Source organism: Parus major, chromosome 9 (genome assembly GCF_001522545.3).
Source record: "Parus major isolate Abel chromosome 9, Parus_major1.1, whole genome shotgun sequence".
Lineage (NCBI taxonomy): Eukaryota > Metazoa > Chordata > Aves > Passeriformes > Paridae > Parus > Parus major.
Genome location: NC_031778.1, coordinates 12,408,611 through 12,433,907, shown reverse-complemented (window position 1 = coordinate 12,433,907; position 25,297 = coordinate 12,408,611). Strand labels below are relative to the sequence as shown.

Here is a 25,297-nt window from a genome sequence, read left to right as displayed (position 1 = left end):
GTCACAGAATTTAACTTAATAATTTTAAGAGAACCATGTTCTCTAGAGGTGACTTGTTTATTTTTAACCCAAAGCCCACCATTAACAGTTTTTTTAACCCAGTAATTTTGTTACATTTTCACCTCTTTGGTATTCATTTTATTAGACTTGAACGCAGCCTTGCTGCTCTGTGATTCTTCCTCTCTTTTTTCCACATGGCTGCCTGGTTTGCAGAGGATGCCTCCTTACAGATGTGTTCCTTCCCCTGACAAACAATTACCCCTGTTCCCCTCTGCAGGAGGCCATTAGGACATCATCACGGGTTCTGCTAAGTCATCTCACAATCACAGTTTTGTGCAATCACCTCTCATCTGAGTCTATCTGGGCATATGCCATGCGGGGAAACTAGCAGTCACAAAATGCAGCACCTCCAGGCATATTATTTGTTATTTTGGTCCAGGAGTGTGACAGATAATGGCCACTGTCTGAAGGTCTCATTGGCTGCAGGGACTGGCATGATATGCAGAAAATGCGGAAAAGCCGGGTTGAGTGAACACATTCCTACTTAATAACAACAAAAGGGACAGTTTTGTATTTTTGCTGCAGATAAAAGCACTTAAAAGGGCGACTCAAAAGGTAATGTCTGGAGAATTGTTCCACTGAATAGACTCACAAACCTAAATTTATGTTGCATCTGTTCTTTATTACTTATTGTTTATGAGCTGTGTGTGCAAATGGCAAATGTGTCAATAATTTGCTTCATATTTAGCCTAGTTATCATAATGGAGCTAATTTAATATTATCAGACTAATAAAATACCATAAAACTGGGCATTTTTAAGCTTAAATGTGCCAATTATTAGGAGATAGTCCTTAAAATCCAGATGTATCAGGTGGGTCCTTCCATGCTAGACTAAGAAGAGCAGAGAGCTCCGTTACTTATAAACAATTTGAGAGACTGTTCACACTTTCCCCCTAGCTGTTCACACAGTTCTAACTGGTGTTAAAAAAAATATCTTTAATTAAATATTATGATTCCAAGGATTGTGTTAGACCTTGAAATAAATGTGCCCAAAACTGTGGGTTTTTTGATAGAAAGAAGCCAGCTGTTTTGTGGAAGATTCTCAGTCTGCGTAAATGTTACAAACTGCTGAATTACTAAAAGGTCCCTTGATATATGATCTCATGTTGCTTAATAGGCCTCAGATTACTTTGGGGAAAAATGGGTTTTATTGTGTTAATCATATGAAAACGAAGTTACTAATCCCTATCTAATTATGAGGGGTTTTTTAACTTGTAATAATATCCTAATTATTTCCTCTTATTGAAACAAGTCTTGTTCTTAAAGTAATCCTCAAGAAAGCATATGGAAAAATATCCAATGAAAAACCTTGGTTTTAATTTTAATTTATGTGGGTTTTGAACCATTATTTTTTCCTATTGTTGTTTCGAATATTATCAACACATATTGTTTTGTATTGTACTCTAACAAATTCCTCTTCTTTTTTGACAGCTCTCTGAGCAGAACCTTAATTCAGGTTCCATACAAAATGTTTAGTTTATGATATTAAATCAAGTGAGTATAGACTCAGGACAATCAATCCTGAAATAAATCACAGAACAATGCAATTTAAGATTATTTGACTGCTGACAGGCAGATGATTAGATAGCATAATCATTTCCTGTGCTCTGTCTACCTCTGAAAGTACTCTGGTTTTGGATATTTTCTACTGCAAGGTGCAAGAGACTGGAAAACCTTGTGGTGGGGGCAGGGAGGGAAAGGATAAGACTGTTGAGGATAAGAAAGGAATAAGAATTTATGAGTAATTGTGTAGATACCACTGAACAACATCTTAACCTCATGCCCAAGTTAAAATGCCTTTGCAGCAAATGAGACTGAGAACTGCAAAGTGAACCTTGTAGTCAATGGAAGAGAAAAAAAACCCCATGGTTTTCCTGCAATGAGCTCATCAGGGAGCTCCTCCCTAATTTAGGCTCTAGCTTGCAAAAAAGTCTTTTTTTTTTTTCTTTTTTTTTTTTTTCTCTCTGACACTATTAGATCAAAACAGTACCCAGGCATTAGACAGTATTTATTAGCTTGTAAGGCCAGAGATAATGATCCCATTCAATCAGAACTCATGAATAATTCAGCAGTCCCAACTCCACATAATTTCTGTCTTTACTTTTAAAACCAGTAAAGCACCATTTGCATTGCCTTTTTGAGGGGAGGGGAAATGACAGTAAGCAGAAAAATAAAGCAGATTTTTTTTCTTTTGGTTCTGCTTCTCAAACATATTCAGCTCTTTTAGAATGCTGTCTCCCTTCCCTTTCTCCCCTCCTATCTCCCAGAACAAAAACGACGTCAGAATAAATATTAATCATGATACTATTGAGAAGATGCTGTACACTAATTATTGTCAAGAATAGTGCTACCCATATTTATAGAGGATTTTGTAATCACTGCAATTTGTTCAGTATTGTTACTTATACTAGCTGCTATGAAGTAATTACAGGTTTTTCACTTCTTTTTTTCTTTTTATGTGTGTGTGTTTTTGCTGTTGCTGTTTTTGTTTTGTTTTTTGTTTTGTTTTATTTTGTTTTTTGGGTTTTTGTTTTAAAAGAACACCCCCACTTTTTATTTTTAGCTTCTGAGAAATGAAACATTCTTTCTGTGAAATTCATTTCCTGCTGCTGAGCTGAAGAAGCCCAAGTTGATGTGGTACCTGTGAAGCTAAGGGAAAAGTGCTGGGTTACATATCCCACTGAATGGGAGGCACCAGATGAATCTGAGGTTTTCAGTATCTTGGAGCCTTTCTTTACGTCACTTTCCCAGCTTAGTCACTAAATGTTACTTATTGTAGCAGTATTTGCCTATATTTCAGGGCAGGTCCCACACTGCTTTAGCTATTCCTCCTTTACTTAATGCCCTTTGCTTCTTCAGTTCATGCTGAATAAGATGATAAAGATTTATTCTGTAGAATTTTGCTGCTGCTTTATAATCCACTTCTGTATTTCATGTGTGCTAAATTGTGACCACAGTGAAGTGAGTACTACAAAGCTTGGTCCCTCTCTTGGGCATCACAGTGGGGACCGGTTCCCCTTAGTCCACAGAGCAGTTCTGGGGTGAGCCTAGCAGGGGGAGAAGGCTGTCATTTGCAGTGATGCTCCCACTGTGCTCCTGAGTGGGATCCCTGTAAATAACTAGCATGTTCCAAACACTAACTATGGTCTATTAAAATATTCATTACCTTGCTTACTGGTGTGAGCTTCTGTAAAGAAGAGGGATTAGAGATCTCTTATAAATCAATTATTTTTTTTTGTTATATACACAAACAGCTTTGCTGAACCGTGGGAAGGAAGGAGAAGCATTAGCAATGACATTCTGATCCTGTCAACAGCACTCTACAAGAATGCATTTCTCTGACATCTCTGTTAACGCAACTAATGCAGATGTCAAGAAAGTCATCACGTGCATGTGTAATGATGCGGCAGAGTGGCTGTACACACTGAATTCACATCCACCATGCAGTGGGAAATATACAAATTATCCTTCCATTTTTGTATGAGTCATTGGCCTGTCTTTCCATATCTAGGATGATATCCATGGAAAAGGAATAGGAAGAATGGTTTTCCTGAAAAGCATTCTAAGAGCTGAAGCTTGAGTTCTAAAGGTACTGGAGAGTACATGTCCTTACTGTGGGTGTACTTGATGTGCTTCTTTATCAAGTAGAACAGAAAACAAGTGAACTGAAACCTAATTGTTTTCCTTCATGAATTTATGTCGATGTTTGAAGAGGGAAGAGGCATTCTGTCCACATTTGAACCAAAATGTTTAGAGGGCAAATAAGCAGCAGCTTAGCAAGCTGCATCTTAAGAAAAGACTGTCAATAAATCCTGGGGGACTGTGGATATATTTGTTAACTTCCAGTCTCAGTCTGAGTGAGAGTGTTTGTGTATTCATGTCAGTCATTAATTAAAGGCCTCTTGGGAGATTTTAAGATCTTCATCTTGGATTAGTGAAACTGAGTAAAAAGACAAATTGGGCTTTGGAAATTGCCGCAAAGATTGGGAGTAGTAAGTGAAAAGGGTGTTCTGATTCAGACATCATTGATTTCCTCATAGGTATCGTGGTATGAGAACTGCAGGTTTAAGGGACATCATCAACCAAACGTTTACACTGCTAGTAAAAAGGCTGCAATGGTATTTGTATTAATAGTAGGTGTTAAACAGCAAGTAACCCCAGAAATTTAGGGTGAAGCTCTGTTCAGTTTAGCACAAACTAATATAGTGCTCGTGAACTTTTCCACCAGATTTCAGTTATGTCTTTGCAGAGGAGTTTGAAATTGAAGTACAAAAGAAATAATACCTATACAGCTGAATGTTAAGGCTCGTCATTGTGTACCCTCTGATCAGCTCTCACCTTTTGAGGAAACATCAATAAAAGCCATGGTAGAGAGGAATATGAATGTGATAGGGAACTAAATATGAATGCCTGAGTCTTCTGGTGAGCTCTGAAAGGAAAATCAGATCTGTGGAGTGATACAGGTAAGGCCCCAATGTTCATCACAAGTGCTGTGGATTTCAGTTCAGGCGCCTGTCTAGGTCCCATGGGCTGAATGCCCTTTAGCAGCAGGTGCACAGGAGATGCTTTGGGCTTCATCCAGATTGTGCAGCCTGAGAGTGCCCTGCAGTATGAGGCAACATGTGGTGAATGGGGATGACAAGGTAGAAAAACAAATTCTGGATTTGAAACAGAATGCTGATGTAGACATACCCTCTGAAATTCTGCAATGCTGGTAGCTATTCTAAGTGATATAAGGCTTAGGTAGTTTCCACTGAGCTCAGAGGGGTTTTACTAGTATTGGTGTTTGAGGGAAAGAGGATCAGATACTGGTTTTTGCCAAAAAAGGAGATTCTGGCTTAAGCCTATGTAAATTTACATGTCAGCACATGTGACTCTGATTGCCAAACAGGAATGTTCAGTCACCAGATATAATTAAAACCGTATGAAATAGATCTGTAAAGTAAATCAAGTTTCACATGTTTCACCCTGGGCAAATTTAAGCAATTGAGTAACTTAGTGTGGAAAGTCCTTATAGTTGAAAAATAAACACAACAACAATGATAATATGTGAACAGAATCCATGTTCTTTATTGGGATATATGAGGCCCAGCATCACCAGCTGGGCAAGGGAGGGGATTGTCCCGCTCTGCTCTGAGCTGGAGCAGCCTCACCTCGAGTGCTGGGGGCATTTTGGGCACCACAATGTAAGAAAGACACTGAACTATTAGAAAGGGTCCAAAGGAGGCTGTGAATGGTGAAGGACCTTGAGGGAGAGCCGTGTGAGGAGTGGCTGAGGGCACTTGGTCTGTTCAGCCTGGAGGAGACTGAGGGGAGAGCTCAGTGCAGTTACAGCTTCCTCTGAGGGGAAGAGGAGGGGCAGGCACTGAGCTCTGCTCTGTGGGGACAGGGACAGGACCCCAGGGAGTGGCCTCAGGTTGTGTCAGGGGAAGTTTAGGTTGGGTATCAGGAAAAGGTTCTTCCCCCAGAGGGTGTTTGGGCACTGGAACAGCTCCCCAGGGCAGTGGTGACAGCACCAGCCTGGCAGAGCTCAAGAAGTGTTTGGACAATGCTCTCAGGCACTGCTGTGGTTCCTGGGGATGGTGCTGTGCAGGGCCAGGAGTTCTTTTTTGATAATCCTTGTGGGTGTCTTCCAACTCAGAATTTAGGATTCTGTGATTTTCCTTATCCTGAGCTGTATAATTCAGCACACAACTATCACAGCACTACTTGCTACTGCAAAATCTGCTTTGTAATGGATAACGATGTATACACAGCCTGGCCCAGGGACTTAAAGTCATTATCCTAAACATAATTACATGTATACCTAACTTCACATTTGAATTCAGTGGGGCACAGAGGTGCACACAGTTGAACAAGCATGTGAGTAATGATTTTCCAGAACAAAACACAGCTTAAATCTTCATGGTGCAAAGGTCAATTATAATATGCCCTGAATGTTTGTATATGAAGCATTTCCCTCTTCATTTGGTGGGGGAGTAATGCCATTTTATTGTATTGCCTTGCTTAGATGGTTTCTACAGAACAGGAAATAGTTTAAGGGATTTAGAGTCTTTCTCCAGACTCAGGTAATGCCAAAAATTTCTACCCCACCACCCCATTTCGTCCTTCATTCTTAGATTGCTCAGGTTGTCTTGCAGTGTTTATGAGAAACTCTACCCTGTACCAAGCCGTGTACCAGGAGTTACCTGCAGCAGTTTTATTTTCAGCACTCTCTGCAGCAGTTGTACTGACACACACCAGAGTGCAGAAGTAAAATAACCTCCAGTTTTCTCCCAATGTCAAGTGTCTCAGCATCAGAGTTCAGCATTTGAATGTTCTGATCTCTTATAGGATTCCTGAGTTAAGCAAAACTATGCTGCAAAGTCCATTCAAACTCCACTAATGATGTATTTAAGCCTTTGGAAGTTAAAACATGATCCTAGTTTCTCTGAAGATGACAGGAGTCCTGCAATTGACTTCAGTGGGATTGGGCCCTAAGTCACTAAATAACATTTTCCATGGTAATAATTAATAACAGCAGTTTTGAAGCTAAAGAAATTCCTAGATTTTTATTTTATTTTTTTTTTTGGTAATGCAAGTATCCAAAATTGCAGGTGGATTTAGGAAGAGAATCAAACAATTATCTGAGGTATGTTCAAGGATGACAAGCTCTGAAATCAGGACACATCCAGAGCTTCAGGCTGAATGAAACACAGTAGGATGGATTAAGAAATATCAAATGCTGTAAGAGAAAGGTAAGTATTATTGATTGGGGGTGGGCTAGGAAAATAATATGCTAATAAGATGGATTGCAGTGGACTTAAAACCTGGCAGATGCATTTTTCTAGGGGGATGTTTGTAGTGTGAGGGGTTGCAGAAGATATGTCTGAAAGGAGACTCAAGGGGAAGTTTAGTCAATCTTGGATGCTTTTTAAAAATATTGTCTTGCCTTGTGGTTAAATAATGAATGCAAATCTCCTTTCATGGATTTAAAGCCCTGATTGCTGACATGGGAAAACCAGAAAGGTTTTGTTGTTTTTTCTTTTTTTTTTTCTCTTTTGTAAAATAACACCAAATGACATGGATATCTCTTTGTTCTCACATATGAATTTATCTTTGTTTTAGGATAAAAGGAGCACCAGATGTGACTGGGACTGCATTAGCAGAAAAGAGCTGTGCAGAGTATTGTGGTTTTCATTTGTTAGGGTTGTTGGAAACATTTCTATAAGTGTCTTTCAGCAGACAGCAGTGCAGCTTGAAGCTTGGGGTTCAAGGAAATTGAAAAATACAATCAAGTCTCTCTCTGATTTAGGAACAGAGCTGTGCTGTGATGTGTACAACGGTGCACCCTGGCTATTATCCAATTTGGTTTCATTAATTCCAATAGTCCTTCCATATGCAAATTTATAACATCACAAAATATCAATCACATATTGAATAGTGCCATCATATCCAGTTGCAAACTTTGCACACAGTCTGGAGGCAGAATTTTTGTTTTGATCATATACAATACTATGCTAAATCGTGTGGTATTTGTCCCATTCCCAGCACAGTCATTTGGCTTTTCCCAAAGCCCAAGACAGGGGATTCATCTTTCTGAGATTCTGGCCAATCTCCTCCCTGTCTTGTTCCTACTTTGAATAAAATGAATTCACAGTATGACAATGTAAACAAGAAATGGGGGATCAGCCCTTCTGTGATTATGAACAGACTATACCAGACACAATTTACCCTTCTTTTTAAGAAATAATCTCAAATTATATTCTGTTTACTGTAGAGTTAGAAGCAGTTGCTGTGCAGGCAGTGATTCTGTAAGTTACCACCCATCAGCTGGCTTTTAGTAATTGCTTGTTGTGCTCCCAAACTTGTAGAAATCATGAGACAATTTAGGTGATGTCCTCAGTTGATGAAACTGATCTGTTATTCCAAAGTAACCTTGCTTTCCATCAAAAGAGACACTATCTCCCCAAGGAACTTGGAAATGTAATACAATAATACTTTACCTGATTAAACTAAGTAACTGAGTGGGAAGTAACTTATATTACATGACTTTAAAGAATCTGTCTATTAGCTGCTCTATTATATTGCAGCCCTCATTAGCAAGATAATTCATCATACTGGAAAATGTGGATTGTGCTTTATGAATTAGTATAATAATATTCTGCACCTGGTAGTTATTAATTCTGGTTCAGTCTGATTTATCATAACATTAAACTATGCAATGTTTGAATAAAAAAGAAGTTAGTTTTCATGTTGTTCCAAGATACAGTGTGTAGAATGTTTCAGAATAATAATTAGATATTGGATACTACTATATTTTCTGAGGCAGAGATAGTGATTGCTTGAAAATGATATTTAAATGACCTTACTCTGCTTAGAAACCATATAGCCTAAATTGTACCATCCATTGCTGCTGGATGAACCTCTACAAGAACATTTCTTTCAATGAGAAATGACACTATTTTTGCTGACAGTTTCTGTGTAATAATAGTGTTAGGTTTTGCCAACGAGCTACAATTGTTTCTAATATGACAGTTTGTTGAATTGTTGAATTTTGAATGGAGAGTAATTGAAAATGTACATTACTGTGGACTTCACTGGGTGAGGCAGGGGAGGGTGGAATTGGAGTTTGCTTCTGGCTCTAGTCTTGTTTAAAATGCACATGATGCAGTTCTGATTGTGTGAACAATTTTTTAAACCAGTCTTAGAAAGCAGTCATTTACCAGCAGTTAGCAGGGAGATTATGCTGGGGAGATGATACAAAAATGTGTATATTGACTTAAATTGAGATAGATTGCTTTAGCTTATTCTACATGCTATTTCTAATAATATTGAATGTCTGTAACAATTTCCCTCAGAGAATCCCAGAATTCTTTATAAGTGTTTAATGAATTTTCTTTTGAAAAACAAAACATGTCAGTGTTGAAAGCACAGGAGCACATAGTAAAGTAGTTAGCAGTGAGAAGACAGTCCAGGTTTGTTGATTCCCTGCTTTAGCCTCTCTGTTGGGACACTTTTCCCTGGGGCTGTGACAGAGTTAAGGCAAAGTTTGATCTGAGATATTGCAGAACAACCTGGCACACTTTTACCAAGGAGCTGGCAAATTGATTGTGTGTCAAGCTGAGGGCTTAGGTCGTGTTAGTGACAGAAGAGCTTGATTCTTGCTGTCAGAGACTGGAGGCAAGTTCTCCAGTGAGTCACACCAGGCTTCTTATGGATCTACAGCTCTGGATGTCAATGGTATTGCTCTCAACCCTCACCAGGGCCTGGAGAAGAGAAAGAAATACTGTGTAGAGCATAGAAGATACACTTGTCTAATGCTGTGCTGCTGGCCCTCTTCCTCTCAGGATAGCTAGTGTTCGTATTTTTATCCTCCCACCATTTCTTTAGTGTCTAAAACTCCTTTTAGTGGCCTGTCTCTTGCTCAGCTTTGTACTTGGGACTCTAAGGGAAAAACAGTTTAGAATCTTATGCTTGCCCTGTATTAGGTAATTACTTTATTACTGTGTTTTGAAGAAGCTTGTCAAAATCTTTACGTAAGCACCTATGGAAAGCCATGGCCAGCTTCAATTCCCTTCTTGTTTGAAGCCTTTAAATAAAATTAAGTCTGCCACTGGTAGTGTTGCCAATTAGAAAAGACATTCCTTAACTGAATTATTATATGGTATGATGTAAGCAATAAATTGAAAAATTCACATTGATTCGTAAGTGATACCATGTCAATTTTGCGCTTCATCATTTTCAAGCTACTTTTCAATAATAATTTTTTCTGCATTGCTAAGTATCTCCATATGCAGGAGTATCTTATGCTAAGTTTATTCACAGTTCACATCACAAAACCTTTCATTTGTTTAAGAACTTGTGTTCCTAAAATAAATACAAATGTCTTTGTTGGAGTAGGGTTTTCCATTTATGCATATTGCATTGTTTAAAGGGTAATCATTTGTACACACTGGAAATGTACAGGTTTTGATTGTATTTTAGATGCTTCTAAGATTAGAGCAAATATGAGTCTCCATAAATGGTCTAACCTACAGAGCTGTGAAAAGAATGGATTTTCAATTTTCTGAACAAAATGAACTCCCCCAAATTATTTTAGCTCAAGTGAAACATTTTTCCAACCTGAAATGGATTTTTAACATCTTTCTGATATTAATTTTTGTCAGTTTAAAATACTTTGTATGAAAAACTCGATAATGCTTTCAGAAACATTGAAATAAAATGTTTCAGAATTGCACGTGTTCTGGATTTCATTTTTTTGACCAGTGCTGCCTGGTGAATTAGGTCCAAGTTGGCAGATAGGTATGGCAGACCTGACTGCTTTTCTGAGTGAATAAATTATTTGTCTGAAAAGTTTCAGCATGCTGTACTCCTGGCAGAAATTCATCTGGGTGACTGCCACCTTTTCTTTCTTCCATTTTGGGTCCAGGAGTGAGGGGTGAGGTTTTTCCTGTTTACTGACAGCACATAGACAGCACTTTAGCTGGTCTAAATCAGCACAGCTCTGGTGGATTTCTACCTGCTGAGGAGCTGTCCCCTTTTCTTCATTATCAATGTCTTAAAATCATTCTAGCTTGATTTTCAGTTAGTTCACCTTGACTTATTGTCCTTCATTATTTTAATATTCATTTATGTTTTTGATCACCTGCTGACTCAATCATTTTTGAGCCCTTGTATTTCATTGCAATAACTAATTTCTAATATTAAAAATCTTGGCTTTTCTAATAATTGTTTATTTTCTTTTTTCTCCTTTTCCTTTTGTTGTCCTCATTAATATTCTGTTACAGAATTTTTTTCTGACACTTCAAATTTTTTCATCATGATGATGATTATTAATAATTTACATTTTACTTATTTAAACTCATATAATTTCTTCCCCTTAAACAGTGAAAATTGCTGTAGGGTCCATTAAAATCCCCCAGCTAATTCCTGGTGGGTTCTGGCAGTCTATATGAGTTCTTGTTGCTAGAGCATCATTTCTTGATAAGTAATCCTTTTTTTTTTTGGCTTGGAAGTGGCAGCATACAGGAACTGGTAGAAAACACTTTAAAATTTTGAGCAGGAATTCCAAAAATAAAAATCATTCTGTTTCCACTGTTCTAGCTGTTTATTGATGTTATTTCTACTGCTGCTGTTCTCCCTCTGATGGGAACCTTGGCAGCAAACCTGTGATTTCTGCCAGTGTGTAGGAAGTGTAGGGCAATATTGTTGGTCAAATCCTGCATCAAAGGTAGTCCTATGTGTAAGATGGATCTTTGCTTTACACAGCAACTCATTTTCTGTGCATGGATGCTCTGAAGAAGAGAAAAACCTGCTACTTCAAGTTAACGTTTGACTGTGAATAATTTACTAACACTGATATTTTTCTAGTTCTGTGAATATTTTATGATAAGCTTTGTGAAGGATCTGTAAATTCAAGCGTGAGATCAGCATGAAAAATGGCTTCCATTTAGATTTCCCAGAGTATTCACTATTTTGTAACAGTGCTCTTGCTCATTTGATGCAGTACACATGACTAAGTATAAATGAAGAACTAGGTTAATTGTTACAGTACAGATTTTATGTGTTGTACTGAAGAAAATAGATCAACAGACATTTTTCCTAATTTTGGCCCAGTCATTTTTAATTGTCCTTTATTTTAATTTATCTGTAGTGAAATGGAAGCGATGTGAGGGAAAAAATCTGAAGTGAAATCTTTTGTCATAATTCACCTGAGAATTTCATTGTGTTGTAACTACAGCATTTAAACAGCTCCACAGAAAAGATCAAATTGTTTTACTTATGAAGTTATCATTCTTGTTTTCCTTTTGCAAGTGTTGATTGTTAGAACTTCAAATGTATCTGCAGCTTATAGATGTCTGATAACACAAAGCACAGCACACCTAAAATCTGACTTTGGTGCTTTTTTTGGATAGTATTTCTCTCTGAGTCTGATTTCTCATTCTGAAGCTCTCCACTGTAAAGGGGAATCAAAATCAGGTATTGTGTGTTGTTTTGGGACTAAGGAAGTTCACAGAGGCTCAGGGAAACATGTGCAGAGGTACTGCTCCCTAGCTGTACAAACTGGAGCTCCTGCTGGCGTTCACCCACGGGAGCAGCAGTATGTACTAATCCTTAGGACTGGGTACACTGTGCTAATAGAAAAATCAGCCCTGCAAAGTATTTTCAGACTGTTTTCTTTTCTGTTCAGAACACCTCTGTTGTGAAAGGTTTTGAGAAAATGAACCACTGCTTGAAGTAGAGGGGGAAAAATCAGGTATGGTTTTGATCTCAGCAGGAGCCAGGAGTCAGGAGCTGCTGATTCTGAGAGAGGTGCAATCCTGATTTTTGTATGAAATGGGGGCTGTGGGGGTCCCACCTCATGGTAATAGCTTGTTCTTGCATGTCAGCACTGCTGGAGCTGCAGCAGTCCCCCTCTAGCTCACAAAGGGTGATGTGCCACTCTGAAAAACCAGTCTGTTGTCTGGGGATCTCCTGGCTCCAATTAAGCCTGAAGTCATCTGAGGATGCTGTTTTCCAGCAGCCTGGACCTTGCAACCACCTCTCTCAGTTGACTGGTGGGATCTTCCCCTTCCAGCCAGCAGCCCTGGGCTGGGCAGGGCTGGGCAGCCCTGTCTGCACACTGGGGAATACAGACTGGCTCAATGGCAGCCTGGGGTCTGCAGGGACTAGAGCAAGCAAGATTTCCTCTCCTAAAAAATTCCCAAGACAGCTTAGAAGCTGCAGAGCCTGTTGTGGATTCGTGAGAGGCAGTAGCTCTGGAGTCAGGCCACTCTGATGTGCTTCTAAAGACCTACAGAGAATAGTGGCTCTTCCCAGGCAGCTGCAGGCACTGCAGCTACAGCTCTCTCAGCCCAGAACTGCCAACTTGCCTGTCTTCCAACTCAGTGAGCGACGGTGCAGCACACCGAGTGCTGGGTACCAGTCCTCCAGAGAGCACGAGCACCTAAGAAGTAATGATGAAAACAGATCTCTCTAATAACCTGGATACCATTATCAGTTTTCATTTTCAGGGTCTCTGGTGCTGTGTAAAAACCTGAATAATATTTAGACATATTTTAATAGTGGGTAAAAAAAAAAATAATATCCAAGTATGTTAGCGTGTGGCTCTGTGCATGTGAGGGACTAAAATAAAACCTTGAGCAGTGTGCCATGACTTTCTCTTTCTTAGTTTTGGAGAAAGGATGTATATTAGGGGAGTTTTGGGTAGTAAAATACTGATTCTCATAAGCCAGAAAAGCTTTCTTATTAGGACACGCTGCTCTGCAGTGGGAGTTGCAACCAATAGTTTTCAAATATCTTTGTGGCATCTCCATGGTGTCTGAAGATTTATTAAAAAGCTTCTCCTTGGTCAGGCAAGAGGTTTAGTGTGATCTTTCCAAAATCCTGGTGAAATGCAAATAAATCCACAAATTCAGGTTTGCTAGACTTCAAAGTAGTCTTTTTGTATTTCCAGCCCAGAGAGAGTGATTGTAACTTTAAGCAATGTTTGAAAGGACCAAAATGGAAGTACAGAAGTTATTTTGCTTTGCTGATCCAGTGGCAGGAGAGGCTGTTTGAGGGAAGACAAAGCACCACCAGTACTGGAACATCATGAGGGCCAGATACAGTATCTCTATTTGAGTGCCATTTACTCACCTGCTGGAATCCCAATTAACTGGAATTACCACCCCAATTAAGCAGCAGTCCTTGCCATTAAGTATCATTAGGCTTAATTTGGTTCCCTGGGAAATGTCCCGATTAAGCGGATTTCATGATTAAGCACCTGTAATAAATGTTTTAACTTACATGTAAAATTCTTTTATATTTCATAGAATCTGATCACTAGCACCCAAACAGTAACTAGTATGCCAACTACTACTTTTGTAGTTTTATTAATTGGCTCGTATATGTTAACTTCTTATCTTGGCTCTGCAAAGTTTTGGCAAGGAAATCTTTATCTTTTTATGTAGAGATTTGGTAATACAAACACATCCCTGCATATCTGTCTGACAGCCTGGTTAATATTTTGTCACTATTTCTTAAGAGTGCAGCAAACCTCATGAGAACATCAGTCATACTTTGAGGAAACACCTCATTTTCTATACCTTGCCCAGCTGCCATCTTCAGCTTGATGGAAAAATAATATTTCCCAGCCAGAAACAGGTATAGAAAACATCTGCAGTACAAAAATGTTCAAATGACCATGCATCAAGTCTCATTTTTCCAAAAATAAGTGGTAACAGGTAAGATGTTTCATAGGAAAGCTCTCTTGCCTGAATCTATGGCCTAAAATAGGGCCCATGTTGCAAATTCCAAGAGAAAGTAGAGATGCCCTGGACAGCTGTAAATCAGGAGCCACATCACCCCAGCCACAGCATCCCAATGCTTTGTTGGGGTTAATTTACTCTACAGCTCATGAAATAAAGCCCCTCTCGAGGGACTAAACAATATAGTGAGAAATGGAATGGAGAATTGTGGGGTTTAGCACTGCCAATGTGTAGAAACCTAATACCAGCTGGTGGTGTGAGTGTGGGCTGGTGAGATGGGGTTTACAGACAGAGAAGACAACCAAGGTCCCTTGCAGCACTGAAAACTCACATGTAATCATGGTCTCAGATTTGCATGTGTTGAAGTGTGTTTGCCAAAGAAACATGGTATAATTGAAAAGTGTTTATTTGTGAATCCCAGAATATTTCCTTGAAGCATCTCTGATTCACTGACTTTATTAATCCAAAACTGGGATTGAACAGTTTCTCACCAGGGATTTTTGTCCCTATGGCCAAGCACAAATTTAATATGAATTTATTGTAAAATTTGTTAAATGGTCACAGAAGCACCTTACTCCTCTAAAAGAAGAGCTGAAATTCACTTTTTTTGCTGAATTTAAATTTACTCATCAGATAAAAGAGAATATGTATGGGAAAAATCTATTAAAAATAACCAAGGAAGAGGCAAGGAAAAGAAAGTGGTTATTTCTCTAAGATATTAAACTGGAAAGGCATAGACTGGATCAGAATAAGGGACTCCTTTAATCAGCCCTCTTGAATAGGAAAGTATGACCTAGGAATCCTTTTGTGCATGTAAAGATCAAGGGGGTTTAATCACAAAATAGTGATGGGAACACACATTAATTTGTTGGATCAGAAGACACTGAAAAAATGGAAGGGAGTACAAGTACTTCATGGCATTATATAAAAAGGGTTTAAACATTGTGAACTTGTGCCATGTACAAGTTCCTTAAATGGGGAAAAAAATGAAAAGGTCTTGTAGGGAAGGGAAACACTTCTACATACAGTTCTAAATATATGCCAACATGATTTGGGTCCCTCAAAGTCTAAGGAAAACATACCAAGAAGAATGGAAACTGTTCTAAATAGGTTTCAAATCTCAGGGGTGTGTTTCTCTCTCTTTCCCTCTCCTGCTTCTCACCCTCTTTCTGCCCCCCTCTCTCTCTCTCTTATTCTTATTCTGGCTCTCTAGCTCCTCTCTTACCCCCACCATACAGGTACTCAGCAGCAGAAATAACATGAGAAATTTTTGCAGTTTCCTTTAGATGAATCCTGCAATTGCACTGGTCAGAGAAAAAATAATTCAGATTATAAATTGCTTAATGTAGGTTTTTCTTTTGATGTGTGTGTAACTCCCATAAATGTTAATGCTTGGTTTGGGCTTCAAAAGGAGACTATGTCCCTTGCTGTACTGTAGAGGTAAGATGTAAGAAAATTTAGAAAACTGAAAAAACATCTGCCTTGGCACTCCTGCAATTTATTTGGTTTTGGACTACAAAGAAACAAGATAATTAAATCTCTCTACATTTCCTAGTTTTTCTGCATACTAAAATATCCATTTATTGATATCAGTTTATCAATTTCTATCAAGTAATCAAATATCATACTAAAACATTAAATTGTTTCTGTGTTTTTCTCCTTGGTTGAGTTGATTTCTGTATTCATTTTTTCTTTTCCCTCCAATATTTACATGTAAAATAAAACTTTTCCAACTGAGCCGCTCGCATTGCTTGTGTGACAAGATTGAGAGATGGATCACTGACCAAAAGGCCACCTGACTTTAATCTTCCAGTGCACTGTGTGGTTGGAGCATGCTAATGTAAGACTTGAGAAGAATTCATTGTAAAGATTGGGAAGAGATCTAGGTAATACAAACAGGTGCTTCAATAGCTGCAGCCCCATCTGTAAATCTGGAAATTATCATCTGCCACAGCTCTGGGTTTCAACCAGGAAAATGTGAGTGCTGTTTTATTAAACCAAAACCTTTAATCTGAAGGGCATGACCTTCCTCCTAGAGCCTGAGTCGCCTACAAATGATGAGCCAAATGCCATGTCAGCCAGAGCTGTGGAAACAGGCTGCTGGTTGGGAGCACATCCACTCACAAGGATGGCAGTCTCCACAGGATGGCCTTTCTGAGGACCAGAAGATATGAGAAGCAGTCTGCTACCTGAGATGATGTGCCCAAAGATAAGACTTTTTTACTCTTCCATAATGTAAATATTAACTGAGGTGTTCTGGTTGTGTTGCCAAAGTACATATTTTAGTGACTATGTGCTTTCTCCTGTTTGGACACTGGAGAAATGGAGCTGCAAGAGGGCAGTGGACAACTGCACATGAAGATAGATATCATGGAGGGCAGGGTGAGACCAGGGAAATCATGAGGAGCATTTCATACAGAGCTACAGGATGTTCTAGTATGGGAGGTGATTTTGAGAGCATGATGGAAGTCTCAGCCACTGCAAATATGTTCCATGCAGTCCTGAGTAAAACAATATGGAGCAGAATTCCTCTGATTTCGTAGTTCAAAATGGCAGAGAGATTTTCCACTGGCTTATGTTCCCTGCAAGGGCACCTTTTCTAGACCAGAAACAATTATGCATGTATTTCCTTTCAAAGAGGACTTGGCTGGCCTTTTCTAAAAAATTTGGTATTTTATGGTGTTTATTGACAGTTACTTCAAGATATATCAGTGAATTTCAAGCAGTCTCAGAAAGAGTACCTTGGTTTTGACTGCAGATGTGTATTGCTGCTTCCTCCTGCCTGAATCCTTTCAAACATAGTGAAATTCTCAGCACAATAAAAAGTGATGCTTTAGAAATCATTTCCTTAGCTGAGGCCTGTATCTTCCACTCATATAAGAGGTATTTTGCCCATATGGGGAAAAGCAGAGGCAGGACATTAAACTCAAACATTACTCTTTAAAAAGCAGTGCTGCAAACCTCCATATAATCACTGAAAAGAATCAGGAAAATGTCTTGCATGGAGTAACTTAGTATTAATTAGTAAAACTAAAGTAATTCAACCAGCATGCTAAGCAATATTCTATTATTTCTAATAAAATAACTGATGAAGGATTTCAGATATCCTAGAGAGCACTATTAAACAGAAAATTCTGCAGATTTCTGCCTTCTTTTATAAAGTCAAGTGGATTTCTGAGGCCTCTGTATGCACATCCTACAAGAATTTGTTGTTAATCAATACTGGGTGAAAAAAAAATTCTCTTGTAAACAGAAGGCTTCGTGATCACAACTACCATGCCAGGGAAGAAATACTTTTGCTAACTGTTATGTGCTCTTTATTTCCTATTTTATTTTTATTGGCCTGAACAACATGATTTTAAAATGCTGGTGTCTTCCCCCCCTTCTGATCATCTGATCTCAAACAATTGTTTGAATCCTGAAAAGGAGGTCCCTTTATTATTATTTTTGTTCTTTCACATGATGAGAAATCCTCCTGAGGAGAGAGCTGGTATCTGTGGAAAGCATCTGACTTCTGAACAGATTGTGGGTTAAAGGAGTCAAAGGAGTCACTGGGACAATACAAATAAGTAGTCATTTATTATATGCAAATATAACAAGTTGACATAAAACCCATGACTTCACTCAACTAGAAAATAATACTATAACTGAGATATGTTTTTGAAGTTGCTGTTTAGCTTCGTATAAGGGGAGAAAATCTCCTGTAGCTCAGATGGGCTTATTTGAAACCAAAGCTTTTGATGTTATAATGTGCAGTCTAAATTCATTAATCCCTCTGTTCAAAAAAAAAAAAAAAAAAGTCTCTTAAATGAGTAATAAACATAATAATGAAAATAACTGCCAGGAAGAACATGAGTTACATCACACTTAGTGTTCCAGCTAAAGATGAAAATTAACTTTGGAAACAGGTTACGCTAAATGAATTTAATTTGTGTTTTGATACAGAATGTTTAAACATGCTGTTATTTCTGGCACAAGGGCTGATAGCTATTAAATGAGAACATCTAAGAACATCAAAGGAACTGGACCTTTTATACTCTTCAGCACCCCCTTGGAGATGTTTATCTGGGCTGTTATCTGGATCCCATACAAGCATCGAACAATGTGCCAGTCTCACCAAGTTACTCTCTTTTCCCAAAAGTTCTGACGCATGCATTTCCTGCACAAATGTTCCATATTTTAGAGTTCACTACAAGTGCACAAATAGAAGTAGTTTGTACTAACAGACTTGACTGTAGATACTTGAAGTTTTTCTTGTATAAAGTATTTGAAATAGAAAAGAAAACTTCCTTCTGTTTGACTCAAACTAAGTTTCCAGATGTCAGGGTCAAAGGTTGGAGATAAAAGTATCAGGTTTTGGCCTACTCTAACTAGACTCCAGACCCAAATGTGTGAGATCTTCCCTAGAGGGGGTTCCTTTTGTGCTGGTTCATTTTTCTTCTTTAGCTTCTCCCAGTAAGAGGTCCCGTTCCATGCTGCTGAATTATGATACTTCATCTCAATTGTTAAGACACTTAAAACTTGTATTTACTGTTTAACACTTGGCTGCAAGTCAAACCTTTTAAATATCTCTTTTTAAAACTTTTCCACTTTTGAAGGCTGTTAATTCTTTTCTTCCTGGGGCTCTGGTGACTGTGTGTGGGTCCTCTTGGCTGACATTACAAGACTCCTGCTCCAACTATGCCAAGAGTGTGCAGTAAAACAAGAGGCCTTACAATTTACACAGAGCCTCAGTAGATGTATAAAGGCTACAGGATATTAGCCTTGCTCTCCCCTTGGCATGTTCACTGCCTTTTTGGTTTGTTTCTTTCCACCAGCACCTGAAACTCCTTAACTGCTTGAAAGAAAAATCTAAAATTAGTGTACAAATGAAGAGAAGAGCCTGAAAAGTGTTTGAGTCAAATACAAATGTAAATATTAGTGATTAATACAATAAAATGAAGGCTGTGAGGGCTAATTGTAGGAGTTACGGTTCTGGTCTAACCTTGTTCTGGTCACAGGGTGAGTACTTCAGCTAAACCCTGAAGGTTTGCATGTGTGAAGAAAGCACCCATCTGGTCAGAGAGGGGCTGTGGAGCCAAGAGACCCTGGAGGCATTCTTCCTGCACTCTGGCTCCGTGGGGAAAGAAGGTACTGCTTGGTTACGGATCCTGACTTTGCTCATTCTCCTCCTCTGTGTTTCCTTAGGCATCTACATTCCCATGTGGTACACAAATGTGCATACTCCCCATGCCTTCCCCTCAGTGCTGTCCTGTCTCCACTCATGGAAGCATGCCAATTCTTCAGCATTTGGCAAAGAAGGCAGAACACAGCCTGAGAGGTGACCAGCACTCTGACATTCAGCGCATAGTTTGGAGAGACCGGTTTCTTAAAGGTGGCCTCAGAGATGGGATTTCACTCTGTTAAATCACTCCAGTGAGCAGCAAGCAAAAGAAGATCTTTCGGAGGTACTAGAGGAATAACTAATAAAATAACTAAGGATAATTGAACTGGCACTTGCAGACACAGACCTAAGGCAAGGAAGTCAAGTTGCATGAAGGAACCTAGAGCCACTGTACTGGAAGAAAGGTTCACCTCCAAGTGCTAATTTCTACCTTAGTGCAGGAAAGCAGTTCAGGATATCACAAAAAGCAGAGGCAGAAAACACCTTTTAGGTTGCCAAGTTTAGTCCCTTGTGAATATTGGGTTTTCCCCATGTGTGCAGTGTGATGCTCTGTACTGTCTGGTTTAAACAATTCAGACAACAGGAACTTGACCACTTCCCTAGGATGTAATGTTATGAGCAGTTTGAAAGGCTTTTGCTTTTGCTTCTTCTGTGACAGGGCAATTAGGGAAGTCAAATGCCTGCTATGTTTGGAAGTCCCTCGAGGAATGAGGTAGTAGGAGAGTCTGCAAGTTATGGTGGTGTGGAAAAAAGGCCTCTCTTTGTAAGCTGTCAAGGAGCTCTGTGCATGAGGGCAGTGGCACAGAAAGTCAAATGAACAGCGAAATCAGTGGAGGAAATGGATGCTGACAGAACAAAACATTGAGGGAAACTTCACAAATGGCAGATCTAGTCTGAGTTCAGGTCAGTAATCACTAACAAGTTGGTGTAGTTGTAGAAATTGGACTTCCTGTAGATAGGGGACTATCACAGTGGGACTATGATAAAGATGAGCTCAAAGAGACAAGGAAACGCCAGACAGATAGGAATGAGAAAAATTTCCATAGTAAAATCCTGGGGTCAGGATGTGCTGGAGCCTTGCTGGTAGTAAAGCAGCAGTAGTTTTGGGCTGGGGCAGAGAAGAAAGTCTGGGCTGGATGAGACAGAGGAAGAAGGAAGAAGGGTAGACAGTCTCACAGTGAGGCAGAGCAATATTTGATATACTGTGCATGCATTAAGGTTGGTAAACATGATTATTATAAGTAATTATTTTAATGTTGCTAAAGGAGGGAAAAGAAAGTTCCCATCTGTTTTGCTCTACTGCAAATGCATGAATTGTTCCTGTGTATTATATATATATATATATATTATCATCATGATAGTAATAATTTTCATGAAGGAGGCCACATTGTAGTGATTTTTGCAGCTGCTATTTTATACTTTGCTTCTTTACATACAGGCATTTTTTTGCTTGAGATGACTTATTTTGTTTGGTTTCAAGTGAAACCACAATAAATTGTTACCCTTGTTCACCTGTAGTCTTTTGGCTAAATTTTGTTTGTCTTCAGTTAGTCCAGTTATTCTGACTTATTTTATCTCCTACCCACTCTGAAATAACACAACTTCTTATCAGGTATTTTTGTTTGTCAACGACTTATAGGCCAACCCTTTTGGGCAAAATTCTCCCTTGACCCTTACAAGCTGCTGAACTCGAATCCAGTGGAAGATCTCTGAAGTCAGGAATTATGTGAGGTCCAACAAAAATTCACATGGTTCCCTCCTTTTGCTGGTCCATGGGTAAACTCAGGCAGGAATTGATGAAGTAACCAGAAAGCTCAAGACAGAAACTCAGGAATTAAGGCACAGTCCTTCTTGGCTGTCAGCTGCAGAGCAGTTCTGTGAAGTGCTACCTCTTATGCTTTTTAACAAGTTTAAACTTCCTTTTGAACAAGTTAGGCCATATTTTGTACCTTTCCAGTTAAGAGGTCAAAAATTATGCATGCTTCCAATAGTATTTTAAAAACTAACCTGGAGCTTTTGAAAATGTTAACACTTGATTCTTTCTGAGGCCCATGTGACTTGAAACATTTAAAAATTCAGGTTTGTTTTTTTTTTAATTAGATTTCATAAGCTCTGTCTCTTTACATATTTTTCTTTTCTAAGATCTGCTTTCGGTCTGTCACTAATAACACCTAAAAAGAGTTTTATTCTTCTCATGCAGCACTGTTTGAACAGTGATTTTAAAGAAAGCAGCCTCTGACAGCTACCTGACAATGAAGAGTGAATAGAAGATATAAGAAAAGTCATATTTAGAATAAAAAAACCCCTGAATTTATTGGGAATGCAAAAGCAAAGACACACAGCAGGTCAGAGAGAAGCTTAGTTATATGTGTGGAAGGATTTTGCAGGGCAGTTTGACAGGACCATGCCTGTGAGTAGCTGGACCACGGGCAGTGAGAGACAAGGATGAAAACCCATATTGTTTTCTGCAGAATCACTGTTGGTGCTGCTCTGGGAGAGAGAAAAGAGAGTGAAGGAGAAAGCAGAGTGATGTGAGATGAGCACTGGCAAGGAAGCATTTGGATCTGTGAACAAAGAAGCCTCGTGCTGTTTGCTTCCTGCTCTGCTTGCTCTCTGATTGTCAGGGGCTGGAGGTGATTTACTGAGCAGTCTGGACTTTGCATTTGGTATTTTGCAGTTACATTTAAAAAAGCTAGCTTCAGGTGAGGTGTTGTGTTGGAGTTTTTTTTCTAGCCTATTTTGCATATTGTTAAGAAAATATGTTATTATTTCCTCTTCTCTCTCTTTCCTTTTCGCCTCCACTGTTTTTAATGGAAGTTGCATCTGTAAAAACTTTATAGGAACTGGGTTAGAGTCACATCCTGACAACAAGGCAAGCAAAATATCTCAGTAATTGATATCAGGAATTTAGTTATTTATTTATTGATATCACTAAATGCAATCTCATACATATATATGATATCCATACACATGATTAATCTCAAATATACATATGTCTGTGTGTGCAAGTGCACAAGTGCTTGTGTTAATAACTGCTTTTATTTTCCTGAAAGTGCCATCAAAGAATTCCAGTTGTAAACTTCCCTGGAGAGCAAAATAATTTTGACCCATCTCAAAATGGGGTAATGACCTTTCCCTTCCTTTCATTCTTCTGTCCCACATTTTTAATGTATCTGTAAAGTACATCAAATATAATCAAATATAGTAGCTATAAGGAAGCCAATGAACACTTTCAAACAAAAACTGCTGTTTGATCATCTCAAATGGAATGAAGGAGAAATGGACTCAGTAAAGTCTTTCTGTAGATTTGTTTTTGTTTTTAAGGCTACATTTTTTTCAGTTTGTTTTCAAAGGAAAAGAACAGACTGTTCGAGATTTGGAAATAAAACATGAGGTCACCTGAAACAACAAAAGAAAAATCCAACACAAAACCACTCTCAACTTGTCTCCTAAAATGTTTTTCATAAACTGGACAAAATCAATTATATTTGAGAGACCATGATCATTCTGATTGTATGTTTTGATAGTGCTGTAATTGACCAGGAGTGCTCATTTGATTACATTTAAAAAGGTTGTAGAGAGTACATCCAGACCTCTGAAACATATTATTTAAAATAATTTGTCATGTATATCTGGAGTCTGGCTGTAGTTTTGCTGTTCTAACATTGGAATACCTCCATTGAGGTCAGCAAGCTAATTCAAATTTTACATGTTTATTGACTTTCTCATCTGATTTTTGGTGTCTTAGCAATTTGTTGTAACTGTGGAATGACTGTGGAGATGGCCAGAAGGTTGTCACTGACAGCAAATACTGTAATTGATGTACTGTACACAAAGGTATTATTTACCCTATTGTAGTCATTGGACTGATTTTATAAAAACCCCTGAAAAGTATGGTCTTTTCAACTCCTTTGCTGCCACCTTCAGTTCTCCCACACTTATCCTTGTGCTTGGGACAAATAGGAAATACACTGGGCAACAATATGAACTTAATTAGGGAAGATATGGGCTATTAGGGAAGAAGGTAGATCTATTGGTAGCATTTCCAGGATGTAAAATATGTCAGTGCCATGTCTATGAAGCAAAATATGAGTTAAATATTGTAATTAGGCTCTACATCTAACAGAAAAAATTGAAAAATAATTGCTCAGACTTCCTGCATAAGCACAGCCTAGAATTTGGCCTGCATTCTCCATTATTGACACTGGCTTTGGTTAAACTGTAGAAGCTGAGTGAAGACACACAACTTGAAGTGGCTTAAAATCCTCCAGTGGCTCTGTAAAGAAAAGAAAGCTTTTGTACCTTCAACTATTCTGTGACTCTCATCAAATAACTGGTGCTACTTTTGTCTATAAGCTTTTCTTCCTAAACTCCCATAAACTGTGGGTAAGATCAGGGTTCTCTCCACTGAACATCAGTCAAGACATCCATGAGCTTAACATGTCACAGATATTAATCATTTCTTCAGCTGCTTTAGTCTCTCACCATAGCAGGAGTTCCAGGCCCCTTTCTCAGTTTAACAATTCACCAACCTCCTTGTAGTGTACTGTCAAAAAAATCTTGTGAGGTTTTTAAACATCGTGTTAGAAAATTTTGCTGGTATTTGCACAGAAATCTTGGTCAGTGAATCACAGAGGTGTTTGCATGTGCTTTGAAGGGGGGTAGGGAGTGGTTGTCTGAGGGAGAGGAATTCAAAGAACCAGCAGCAATTCAGCCTCATCCCCAATATGATGCTACAACCCCCTCACTGCCCAACATGTTGTCAGTAAATGTATCCCCTAAGTGCATGAACAAGTGTATACATTTCAGAAAATCAAATTAATTTAAAAGTATTTTTCATAAAAGTCAGAGGGAGCCGACACAAGAAATAAACTAGAATTGTATTTGTATCTTTATCTGGATCATAACTATATTTAAAAGTAAATGGAATTAAGCCATTTCCCTCAATAATTTTCCATTCAATGATATAGTGTGAGTATCAATGCATATAAACTCAATGGGCGACTCAAGGCTTGTGTAAATTGGTACTTTCCAGTCAGAGCTTTATAATAATTTTCATAATTTAAATATTTTCCCCTGACACTTAGTAATTTTAAATGTAGCCTTTAACTGAATTTTTAAATTAGTAAGGGTTATACTTTAATTTCATTAATGATGCTGATAGTTTCTGAGTGATCCAATTATATTAATTCTTCTTTAACACTGAGTTATTTACTCTTTATTTCAGTAATTTTCTCTGGATATTATTGTTCCTTAGTAATTTGCAGCATCTAACTGATTCTGCTGATACATTAAAGAAGCAAAAAGAAAATTAAATTGCTGCCTATTTCAGTCAAACAAAATGCTCTTACAGATTAGTCTGTAGCTAAAAGAAATGTAAAAGGAAAATTGTTGTGAAAACCAAAAGAAAAAAATCCTTTTTATGATGAGTAAAATCTATAACTACACATGAAAACAACGTGCTATAGCTACAGTTTTACATCTCACAAATGCTGAAATAAATTAATAATGTCTTAAATGTCTAAAATCTTAATGGCTTTTTAAACTCTTTATTAAAAAAATCTTGTCAGGTTTTATCCATGTTTACAATTTACCACCAGCTTGAATGTATAAAATAATGGAAATTTTAAAGGAAACATTGTATAAGGAGCTTTTATATTTAAATTTGGGGCAGTTTCAATGAGTCTGTAAATGCAGTTAAAGTTTCAAGCCCCTGTGATTCGTAATGTGTATGCCTTTCAAAAATAAATTATGTAAAACAACTCCAGATGCTAGATGTCTTTATACATTAGAAAAAAAAAAAAGTGTATTGTAGACAGAGAAATGCTTAACAGCAAAAAAT

General features: G+C 38.3%; 1 long non-coding RNA gene across 1 annotated transcript in view; it reads left to right on the top strand.

Moving 5' to 3' along the window:
* LOC107208563 overlaps positions 1-6,791 on the top strand; it is a 28,835-nt gene extending 22,044 nt beyond the window's left edge. The window contains exon 3 of the long non-coding RNA XR_004498771.1: positions 6,657-6,791. This is a non-coding gene — a long non-coding RNA (uncharacterized LOC107208563). The remainder of the gene's footprint in view (positions 1-6,656) is intronic.
* The last annotated feature ends 18,506 nt before the right edge of the window (positions 6,792-25,297 follow it).